Source organism: Argopecten irradians, chromosome 14 (assembly GCF_041381155.1).
Source record: "Argopecten irradians isolate NY chromosome 14, Ai_NY, whole genome shotgun sequence".
Taxonomy (NCBI): domain Eukaryota; kingdom Metazoa; phylum Mollusca; class Bivalvia; order Pectinida; family Pectinidae; genus Argopecten; species Argopecten irradians.
This window is the reverse complement of record NC_091147.1, coordinates 36781698-36794431: the sequence shown is the minus strand read 5'-3', so window position 1 is coordinate 36794431 and position 12734 is coordinate 36781698. Positions and strand designations below refer to the sequence as shown.

At 32.4% G+C, this 12734-nt stretch overlaps 1 protein-coding gene across 1 annotated transcript in view; it reads right to left on the bottom strand.

Moving 5' to 3' along the window:
• LOC138307184 (A disintegrin and metalloproteinase with thrombospondin motifs 18-like) overlaps window positions 1-8884 on the bottom strand; it is a 65550-nt gene extending 56666 nt beyond the window's left edge. The window contains exon 1 of the mRNA XM_069247817.1: window positions 8767-8884. The gene's annotated coding sequence lies outside the window, so the exon portion shown is untranslated. The remainder of the gene's footprint in view (window positions 1-8766) is intronic.
• Window positions 8885-12734: the final 3850 nt, after the last annotated feature.

The following is a 12734-nucleotide window of genomic DNA, read 5'->3' as shown; positions in this document are numbered from 1 at the left end:
ATATGCAAAAATGTTACACGGGATATCAAGTGATAATTTGGTATCTCCACTTTGATACGAGAATTCACGGGTATTTGATCTTACAAAAATTAAATTTGATAAATATTGCCAACTTTAAGTCCCGCCGAATGAAGGCGACTACTGTGCAGAAGTCTGCACTGTAATTAGTATATTTAAAAAAGGCGTGGTTGTTTTTAATCATCTTAAAGTCTTTAGAGTCTTTGGTCTCCAATTCTAAAACGATGATGAATGACTAGTATGAACAAAATTAGTAGCAAAATGTGAGAAACCTTAGCACTGATAAGTAAGGCCCACATGTATATATTGTTGTATGAGGTTATTTGTAGTCTGGTAGACTAATTTACGTTTATATACTGAAACTGTAGGTCAGCGTAGAACTTCAGATTACATTAACAGATCGCGAACTATGTTATATAGTTATATACACATATTAATGTGTCAGATTTCTGGTAATTTTTTATAAGCTCACGCTAGATTATGCCTCTGCTATAGCCTTAAATACTTGAATGTTTATCTCCTTAACCAACATTGCAATACCAGAAAATTAATTTGTATTTAATTTCATATTTGAAGAAACGATTGAATTCATTGAAACAGATAAAAAAAAAGCTTAACTGAGTATTCTTATGTACAGTGTTAATGTTAGTACTTATAATAAATACATCGCAACTGTAGTATAGTTGATACATTGTAATTATGAGCTCTTAGGTAAAGTATTATTTTGAGCACTTATGTACAATGTAACTGTTACTTCTTAGGTACAGTGTAACTGTATAATCTTTGTTGCAATATATCTGTTAGAACGAATATAAGTACCCGGCCTACTTTACCTTCGAGCCGGGTAATAAATGGTCCCTTTGTGTCGTAGTGGAGCACTGCCTCCGAAAATCACTCGGGCACAATTTTCTATACTTTGTTGTAGGTTTCCCATTATTTTAAACATATACATGCATTTATATATTATTTTTGTCCAAAAGAAACATAACGACCATTCTTGATATCTACTTTACCACTCATAAGACGTCAAATTCATAATTTGTAGACTTGCCGTATAGTTTTCTTCCGAAAAGACCATCATATTTATATGTGAAAAAATAATGGCTCGCTGTGAATTTGATATTTTATACCGTTCAGTTTTATTGCATAGTGGGTAAGTGATAATAAACAAGTAAGATAAAATGCATACAGACGTTTTAATAATGGTTTGCACAAGCATTTCCTTGCTCCATTAGCAGTAATAGGCACCAATTTTAGCTCTAAAGACAACACCATTATAGGTCTAAAAGTCTTTTGAGCTACAATATTGCAGCTATGTATCGGTGTGCTTTAAGATGCAGTGTAATTAGCTACGGTATTACTTTAAGCTCGGATGTGCAATGTAACTGTAAGCTATTAGGTATAGTGCAACTGTGAAGTCTTAGATACAATGTATATGTGCGCTTTTAGATGCAGTGTAGTTTTAAAATAGCTCTTAGAGATCCTGTAACTGTGAGTAATTATATACAATGTAACTGTGAGCTCTCAGGTACGTGTACAATATAACTGCGATATCTTAGATACAGTGTAATTCTGAACTCTTCTCTAGAGTGTAACTGCTATATCTTAGATGCGATGTAATTGTGATCTCGTAGATACGATGGAACTGTTATGTATAGTTAACTGTGAGCTGTTATAAGTACAATAACTTATAAATAATATATCAATGAAAATATTATATTGATATATTATCTTATGCATGCTCCACGTAAACCTCAACACAAATTTGTGAATTGAAAATGGCCGTCTTATAGAGATGATAACACCTTACATAAGATGACGGTTTATCAACACAAAACCATGTCAGATATAAAAATACTATAAAATGAACGATATGCAATGATAACTTACAAAATAATGGAATGGTCAAATCATAATAATGATATCATATTCAATCAACTCATAACTGGAGACATACCAATTAACATTGCTACAATGTTCTCTTTTCAAATAGAGAACAATAAATATAAACACACAAATTATTATCCCTATTGTGGGGATTCGTTAGAGTTACACCACACAGTGAAAATGCTGATAATATTGTAATACACTATTAGAAATCAGCATGTTCACTTTTTTTGGCCCTCCACATATATTCAGCTCGACTAAACCCAAATTTCCCTTACCTTTTAACACATAAAGGACAAGTATCTATGTTAACCATGTTCACCTTGGACCAGATATTTTCTTCGTATCATCCAAATCAATATTTTAATGATTGAGGCTCATTCAAGGGGCTAACGATATAGACCCAGGAAGGTGTTAAGTAGACGTTGTATCAGTTTTATATAGACCGACAGACACCTGTTTGATTACTCGGTAACCTTGCACTATTCGATTTGATTATATAGTATACATAATATACCTTGGTACAAACGGTTTTGCGCTGGCCTTGTTATATGAATGAAAAACGTGTTGAAAATTTGACGGCAAATAAATAAAACGCTGACTATAAGATATATAGCTTATTACCCAAATAGACAATCGGATCAGATAAAGGTTTTAAAGCACAATTCAGACAGATAGGATGTCGTACACTTTTCAAGGCCAGTACTTAACTTATAATCTTTCTACGCTAATAACAAACATCTATGACACCATCTGACATTGTTATATGACAGTTTATATAAGCTAATTGTATACACAATTATGTCGTTGTGAATTGTAATGCATTTGTTTTATCTAGATAGTTCTTATGGACAATATTCGCATGTTAAAATTTGACATATCATTAAATTTATCGCTGTTTTCATCTTTCCTGTCTGTTATAACACTCAACAAGCCTAACTTTATATTAAGAGTACCAAGTTCGGTTCAATCATTTTAATATTTTAATTTTAAAAAATGTATCAATTAAGCGTATTGTCACCATAATCAATGTTTCTATGTAACTACTAGCAATCACGTATCAACGATCACAAGCGTGCCACTTTAGATACATTTATTTACATAAACATCAAATTGTCATGGACGCTTAAAGACTACTTATCTTTTTGTGATTCTGTTTTAAGCTAAATTTGACGTGATGTCACCAAGTATATTCGCCAAAATGACAATTCCAACTACGATTTTATAGATAACACTCAATTTAATTACTAATCTTCAAAAAAAAATCTGCCCCTTATGTCGTGACATTAGACAACACATTATCATAATGATACACTGGTTTTGCTTGTAATAGAATGTTCGTCAAACACGATGTTGAATAGCATGTCATGTATGTCTGATTTCAATGATCAAACAAAGTATAATAGCTTTATTTATGTATAAAGCGTTAATCGGAAAGTGAAAATGTCCATTCGTACTAAATACTGACATTAAAGGCTGGCTAGCCTAAATATACATAACAGCGACACGTGAAAATGACATCCGGACATTTTTTATAACGTCACTGGTTTTTAATAAACATGATTTGTTAATACACTCGTGTTTTTGTTATAACGCAGATTTAAGTTAAATATCAAAATATCATTTGATGATTTTGGAATGCGGGTATAATCATAGTCTCTTCATATACAACTTTGTAACTTATTTCATATTTATTCACCGATTATTGATATCTGTTATGTTAAAAATGTGTTCTAGCGTACTGTAGTTGTTTTCAATTTTCTTTCTCAGCAAACATATTTCATTTTTGAAATTTCTCCAGGTTATATAAGTTATATGAGTTTTACTTAAGCACCAAAAGCTGTATATGTTTATATTAATTAATAATTTTGTATTTATCAGAGTTATTGCTGGTATTATAAAAAAAAAAGTTGACTAATTTGTTAATAATCTTTATCAAAATTAATAAATAACTTTATTTTGAACGAAAATCTCATAACTTAACAAGAAATGAAATGTGTTGGACGAGAATGAAGATTGAACGCAGGTACATGTACATGTACTCGGGCGATCATCTTTAAGAAATGAGCTAGGACCGACTTCGGCTTTGTATTTTGTTTAGTGGATGGATCACTGAACGCTCACTCTCGTGGAACAGCTGGGTTGTACTGGCCACGTGTCTCCGTACAAATCTGTTAATCATTTTGCCGATTTCCACTCTATCTGTTGTAATGTTGATAAATCTGTTTCTCAAGGATTAACATAAATATACATTATATAATTTTGTTTGATATATCACAGTAAAAACAATATAGCACGATAACAAAAATTGTTAATATAAATTATTAATTAAAATTCAATCTAACCTTTAATTTTGAAATTTCTTGAGGGACATTTTTGTCTGTGAAATCATTACGCCGTTGATTCAGCCTATCAGAGGTGACGTTACAAACGGCGATGTCATTACAGCAGGATAACATATTTTTACGAGCAAGATGGAATAATATTAAATAAACAGTGCAATTTCATTAACATTTATTTAACTCTTAAGCTCGTTGGCCTTGATTTATTTGAAGTTTTCTGTTGGTTCCGACCTATTGCTTCTCTGTAGATTTACGTTAACTCGAATACTAAGATATCTGACCCACTCACTTCGGGTTTTAGCTTGGGTGCATTCGCTGCAAACTACACTGTTATGTTTTCTTGAATTTCGTTTTACTAACAAGTCAATCATGTATTAAATGTAAAAGATGCAAATCAAATGATTTTTAAAATGTATGTGTTGATGATATGTTAAAACATCATCGTTATATTTATATTTTGTATACTGCATTATAGTATATATTTATTTGTTTACGAATTGGTCGTTGACTCAAAGTCAATAAATGTTTGTTTATATTTATATGTGTCACAATATCCCAACTATTATTGTCTATGCTTAATTATATACACTTGATAAGTTATGATAAAATGTAGCATACACAGATACACGTTAACAGGTGCGATAACACTCGACAAAAAACTGGCAGATTTACCTGTACGCAAACAATACATTGTGTCATACCAAAACAAACATTAATTATTTAGACCGTAGATTTTTTGGCTGCTCTAAAGGTTCGTCAAATTTCCCTGTTTGTTTGTGTAACGGGTGTTTTTGGTAACAATGACGTCATTGTAGCCGGGTGCCTGTCAGTGTAACGTACAAGCTTTTTACGGATAGAAACGAAAGAATATTGGATGTCGCAATTGAACTTTTTGAGTCAATATGTACATAACGTGATTTTTGTGATCAATAGTATCCGGTGCAATCTCGGAACGTGAGAATCCGGACAATAAAATGGACATATGTAGAAAACATTGATATATAATGTATGTTTTAATCCAAACGGGAAACATTACAAATGTACACACAAAACATTAAATAAGCATTATTTTCATTAAAATGTCCTGACTGTGCTCGTAAATAAGCAATATCAGTAAACGATGCACTGTTACGTTTGAAGGTTTTCCCTATTGCATATATTGCACTCAAATGAAAGTGCTGATAGATAACTTTGTGCACTGTAACAAACCATTTTAAAATCAATGTGAATGTTATGCAATTCACATCCTGTCTAGTTAAATATAAATTTAATGAAGGAATAATGAGGGTTGTTGAAAGTTTATTAACTTTCGGATATTAAATTGAAAACTCGATATTGTTATATCCCATAAAAACAACAAAACCATACTTAAAGATGCTCCACCGCCAATGGAGCGCAAACTATTCTCATTATTTGAACAACTATTGGCGTTTACTCTAGTAAATGTAGGTCTAATTTACACAAAAACTCGGGATTTTTTCTCATGGGGGTATGCAAAAAAAATCTAAAGCTACATTAAGTATGAAAACAAAGAATTGTTTTTCTCCCATACTTGACAGGGTTATCTTGTGGCTGCTAGGGAAAAGATACCTCTCTCTTTTAACGGGGTAGGGAAAAGACAGCTCACATGCGCTGGACAATGAAGTGACGTCATCAATACATGATGTGTCTATTGTCGGCGACGTCATTAATTTTGACGCACTGTGACGTTCCTATGATGGCGGCGCTTTGGAAATGTTTCTTAAAATTGCATTTTCACAATGTTTCGTGAAAGTATGGGAGAAATAGAATAAGACATGGGTCTTTCAAATGGACAGGGATATCTCAACCCTCTTGACAGACCCATGTAAGATTCTATTAGTCATTATATGTAATAGGACTTCGATCGACTTTCATTCGACAGAAAATTCATTGTGACGTCAAGATAGAAACAATAAAATGGCATCAGGTAAATGAAGTGACGTCAAAATTTCAAGAGAGGCGGGAAAAATGACGGCTCCAGCTGGACATGAGATTCTTTGAAATGTAGATTTCTTGTAGTTATGTGATAAAAAAAATCTTAAATTTATGTTCATATAATATGAGATATTCTGAAGCTTGTTGCGAAGTTCTGATAACCACTTCGAAGACTTCATAAAATCCAATATGAAATGAGCACACATTTAAGGCCATATATATTAAGCATCTGGTAATATTATACTTTATTATAGGAATATGAAGCCAACATAAAGAATAATTCATCGTCTATATTCCAAGGGTAACTAGCATTTTCGTTTGATCCATCCCTGGAAAACATCCTAGCAAAGCTGAAGGCATTTCAGGATAAAAAAACAACTTATCAACCACAGGTCAATCGTCTAAGCTTTCTACTGGCGTACATAACAACGCGACATAAAGAAAGAAAAACTTGAAATGTGCAATGTTCAGAACAAACGCTGAAGTGTCCTAATATTTATCATATTTACAGTCAGGGTCATTTAAGGACTTGATAGATTTATATGGCGGGGCAAGCCTCAGTACCCGGAGAAAAAACCACAAATTAGCGGCCAGTACCTGACAACTGCCCCACAAGAGATGGAAAGCGTTGTTGTCCAGTGGCAACAGTCACAGGAATATTTAAATGATTTGATGTCTCCACGACAAGTTAAACTTGAGGGGATAATCTATATTGATATTAAACCGACGGTTATCAATAACTGGTAGTTAATCTAGCAAAAATCTGACGCGATATAGTGATATACCACTATAAAAAGGTCATGGGTTCCACTATACAAGAAGACACAAACAAACAAAGATGTAATATCAAAGACTAAATTCCAGACAACAATACTGGATCATTTTTAACGTGTTTTTTTGTGTGGGATATTGATCAATGAATATGGGATTACGACATAACACTAGAGCGGTGTAGAACTTCATTCATATTATACTTAATAAAGGCAAATCAGTCGTCCCAATCACTTCATGTGTAAACAGTAATAGAAATTACCACTTTTTATAGATTATGGTGTGTCTTTTTCAGCGGACGGAACCAAGAGAAAACGTTCAATGCAATATAAAAATTGAGGCGGGGTGTCAGGGGAGACGTTAGGAAAAAGAAAGTCAGGAAGAAGAGGAAAGATAATACCCCAAATTTAGATGTCTTTTGATATAATGCAGCAATGTAGTCAGCAGGTACAATTCTAACGTCCTACCTGCAGGACAGAGAAATACAAGCGAGACAATGAAACATGATAAGAGATTTGCAATAGCTATAAACGAATGCCCCGAATTCAACCTTTACAGTTAATGCAGTTGAGATGTCAATAGCGAGGTCTAATTTACAATCAAGAGAATAGCAAGTGGGTTTTATAGGTCTGGCATGAGTCAGCTTTGACACATATGTACCATTAAAATGATAATTAGTGAATCGGTGTGCTGCATTAGGTTTAGCCACAAAACAGGAAACAGGAAGAAAAACTGGTCTTAAAATACTTCGTTGAGGCATAGGGCTTGTATGAATTTCATTGGAAATATAGCAGCAAAGGCTAATTCTTATCTGAGAGAGAAATAATCATGTGAGACCCTACGACACATTTTATCATTTTTGGGGAAGACGATTTTATGGATCGAGTTTAGACCATTTATCCTTTATATTAGTGGGTTACATACATATTGTATTACGTGAAATATTCGTAGGTACCTTTTATCGTAGTTTGGGGGCTTAAAACTATTTCAAAAGTGGTTGGCTGATGAGATATGATTTAAAAAGTAAAAACCGTAACTGAAGCCCCTTTCGGTTTTTTATATATAATTGTGGTTGAACCATACGTAATATATTGCCTTTCATAAAAAGATAAATAACACAGAAGTGGCAAAGTGAAGATTATGGTATAATATCCTATTATGCAAATAAGCATTGCCTTACGTTTGTCAAAGTTGAATGGCTTACCTAGATGTACAATATGTAGCATTCTGGAGATGACTGAATACAACGTAGGTTAAAGTTTAATTCGTAAATAAACATTTTAACAAAGCCCAATAAAGACAGATGCTTGTCAAGCTTGCTTGTGTGTGAAAGTAACATGACACATAAGGTCGTACTACATCACATTGAAATGTAATGAGATACCTGTCTCCGCGTATAGTCAAATAGAAGATGTTTAATATGCATCAGTGCGCTCCATTCTCTACGCTGCTTGTAACTTGTCCTAAACTCAGCTGACATGCGATGTCAGTTTCACATGTAATTTGAATAGTTTTACATCTTCTTCATTTAAAAAGTGTCAGCCTATGAAAGTAATTCAAGTATGCAATATGATTACTTTCACACACTGTCATTTGGAAGAGTGAAATATTTCGCTGATGCTGTACAGATATACTTAAAAATGAATGAAATGATAAAAATGGTATCATGTTATCAAATGCATACAGTTTGGAAGTTTTAAATAAGTGACTTAAATCATGTACAATCAAAGAATATTGCAATTATGAAATTACGTAAAGATTACATTTTTTCTATAATAAGAGGTATACTTACATTGGTCAATGGTGTTACATCCCTAGATAACACACGATATTCCACCAGTAACATGAATGACAATTAATGTAAATGCGATTGTAACTACAACCAGACTCCAGTTAAGCGATAAATATATATACATAGCGGAGGAAACAAGAGTTAGAACATATTGTAAGACGTTTGATACGGAAACACATACGTGAAACATATCCCAGTGCTCATTTCAGTTGTTCATTTGCCGCTGTGTACGGCAGGTGCGGTGTATACAGTCTAGGTTTTCTTAAGGCGAGACAATTTAACACGGAAAGGCTTTCATTAATAAAAAAAGAATTGTTTTCAACTGAAAATACATTTTATATGACAATGTTTAACTTCATTATCTCTGTAAAGTTTCTTATGTAATGTTTATTTTTCTTTTAAAGCTCTTTCATAATAAATGCCTTTGTCGACGATTTAGGTTGTGTCATATTTTATCTGTTCTCTCATTCATTATACATGTATAAAAACAAATAGCAGAAGGTGTATATGTGGTCTGGTGATAATGCATTTAATTTACAATGTAGCTGGGTATTGTTCAGGTTATTTGGTTCTATTTTATATACACAATTTGTCATATAAAAACAATGTTTAACATTAAAGCATTTGATTCTGTCATTGTGTTTAAATGTTAATCAAAGCACAATGCAGAACATCATCGCACTATATTGTGATCAGAATTTTCGTAGACAAAGAACATCGGTCACTAATTTGCATTTGTATAAGTTTGCATTTTCTTTGATAATAGTTTGAAATATGAATTTTATCATTAAACGTTCCGATCATTTACATTATCCTCATCATTTTTTTTTTGCATTACTATCTCCCCTGTTTGATCCATCTATACAAACGGACAAGCACTATTTATAATAAGCTTAATTTGTAAAATGCATTGAAGGAAAAAAATAGTACCATGATAATATCTCAATCAAAATTTGTACGAACAACCTTGCATAGCTGAAGACAATTAAGATATGTCCTTCTATCTTTATTTTATAAAATGAATATTAATATTTCCGTTTTATATTCAATGCTCGAATAGAATATAATTATATAATTAACGTGGATAATTCGAGAGTCAGATTTATGCCTAATCATTAATCATGTGCTGATTGCATCTCCGGGGTAAATAGATGGTCTATTGAATTCAGACATTCATTGTGTAATAGAACTACATTTACATGTACATTTACTTTTTATAACGATTAATATAGTGTTCACTGGCATTATTTCTTCATTTGAATGTCACGTGATATAAACGTGAATTTCACGTGAAATCCACGTGAAGTTCACGTGAAATTCACATGAAATTGTTAATGTGAAATTCACGTGATATTTGACACGTGAAATCCAAACGAAAAAATATTAGAAGAAAAATTATTTTGTGTTGATAATGAAATATGCACCTATATTAAGATTCTATAGTCGGAAACGACCAGCATCGGTCCTACTGTCGATTATTTACTTAGAGCCTAGTCTCATCAGCATTTCTTAACTTTAAGGAATTCCTTAGCTTAAAATTATCCAAAGGAAAACATAACGTAATTTAAGAAAATCTCCTTAGCTTAAGATGTTCCTCTTAACTTAGATGTTCCTCTTAACTTAAGTAATACTTTGGAAAGTTTTAAATCAAGGAATTCCTTTAAGTTTGTAAAAAAATGTAAGAATGCAATGAAGGGAAAACCTAAAAGTGTAAGAAGTGTTTTATTTTAGACCTTCCCAAAAGCATAACACTGTCTATTACAAATGCAAGATGGCTGCCAAAGGTTCCACCTTAAAACCGTATTTAACTATTTTCCTCTTCAACTGCTGCCAATGAGCCTCTTATTTTTTGTGTACGAACGAGATTCCGTAGAACCGCGGATCCGTCTTCTTAAACGTGTATATATTGACGCTGTATCTGTGCGTGCCATGATTTTCTTTACACCGAAGTACAAATAGGGATTTGTTATTCTTTGTTTGATATTTGAACATCCTTGGCCTATAATCTAGACAAAAATCTATTATTCTTTGACAGTAAAGATCAAATTTTTCAGCTGTAATTTGGTCTACTTGTGGATGTACGTAGTGATATTTTATTGTAAAACGACATGCTTGATAAGGAATTGATTTCATTGCATAATAATTTTATTGGGTTTTTTTCGGCTGTTAGATTTACTCTTGTCTATAAATACAATATCATGGGTCTTGTTTGATCAACATTCCAATTAACTTTGAGGGATTGTTTGTGACAGTTTCCTGTTTGCGGTCATGATGCTGATCTTTAATGTAGCAAAACATTACACTTGTACAAAAATTAATTTCCGTTTGTAATAAATAGAATAGAAGTAAACATCTTCCTGATAAACGAACACGGTGTAAGTGTTGTGTCTAGAATAAACTATAGAATGAGAAAAATATTGCAAATGTTATAGAAATTCCTTAACCTATTTTCCCCCATTAACTTCTGTTCTGCTTTCATGGAGAATCTTAATGTAAGTTAAGGAAGTCTTTAAAACATGATGAAGAATAATGATCAAACATGTGCAGTGAAACTTATTGGTATTACAAATCATTACTTTATGAATTTGTTAAAATACTTAAAAATACTATATTTTACGTTTTTCAGTATACTTGCCTAACGTCCACCAAATCGAAATCCATTCATAAATACAATTATTGAAGTTTAACGAAATACTAATATTTAAAAGAAGAGTTCCGTGAGTCTTAACAGTCACCTGAGTTCAGATACAGAATGTAACAAAGACATATAAACACTATATATTGGTTCATCAGGTCCTTAAAGTTAGCCAGTGATTTTAAGAATTTGACTTTTTTATCTATGAAGAGTATTTGGTTCGATCAAATTTGTGAATATAGAAGATGTCTTCAAAGTTGAGCCATTTTGACCCCTTTTAGCCCCGGAGGATAATAATGGAAAATTTGTGAATATGATTCAATGGCCATTTCATACTGATAATTCTGACAACATTCACAATTTTGGTTGACCTGATGCCTTAGAAGATTTGTGCAAAAGTTCATTAAAATTGCTTCAACATTTTTGGAGGAGAAATCGAAAATGTAAATAGTTAACGGACATACGACGCACGACGCACGACCCACGACACACGATGCCAGACAACAGACGGGTAGAATAGGTCACTTGAGGCTTCGTCTCAAGCTGTGCTGTTTATGCCCATGGAGATTGAGACCTCTGATGACTCACTATCCGCTATCAAACGTAACAAATTCAAAAGCCATGGACGCTGTAATGTCGCATTTACCTGTAATAAATGTCATGTTAGTGAAGCAATTTCTACTCTTTCCACATCATTGAAATCCATCAGGCATGGAATTTCAATTTACTTCAATAAAAATATGAAAAAGAAATATTTTTAAATGTAAAAAAGAAGTTTAAATTATTAATATATTATTTTGTTGACTAATACTCTATTTTTGTTCATGTTGTCTCCTGTAGTTTTGCTCCATTGCCTGCGTATTACAGACGTAATAAATGTAGGGCATGAGGTATGACGTTCCGATTTATGAATCTACAAATATTGAAGATATATGTATTTTGTTAATGGGCGATGTTTTAAATAAACTATATAATTACAACTATAAATATCATGTGATTTATTATATAATTAGAACACTTATAGCTTAAATAGCTCGTGATTGATTTATGTTTTAACCAAGGTAACTGTTTAATGTATTTCAGATTGCAGCTAAGCGGTTTCAGATAGACTTTGTCATTATACGTACATAAACTTTTCTCTTTTAACTGAAAAAAAGAACATATCTGCCCATTTATTGTTCAAACATTTCAGATGAAAGTCATATATCTACATTCAAGGTATGACATTTTAGTTAATTTGTTTTTATATAAACTCAAAATATGCTTGCATCTGTCAGAAGCATAAGTTTGTAGCGATTCAATCGCATAAATAAGGGGACACCATTATTGAACA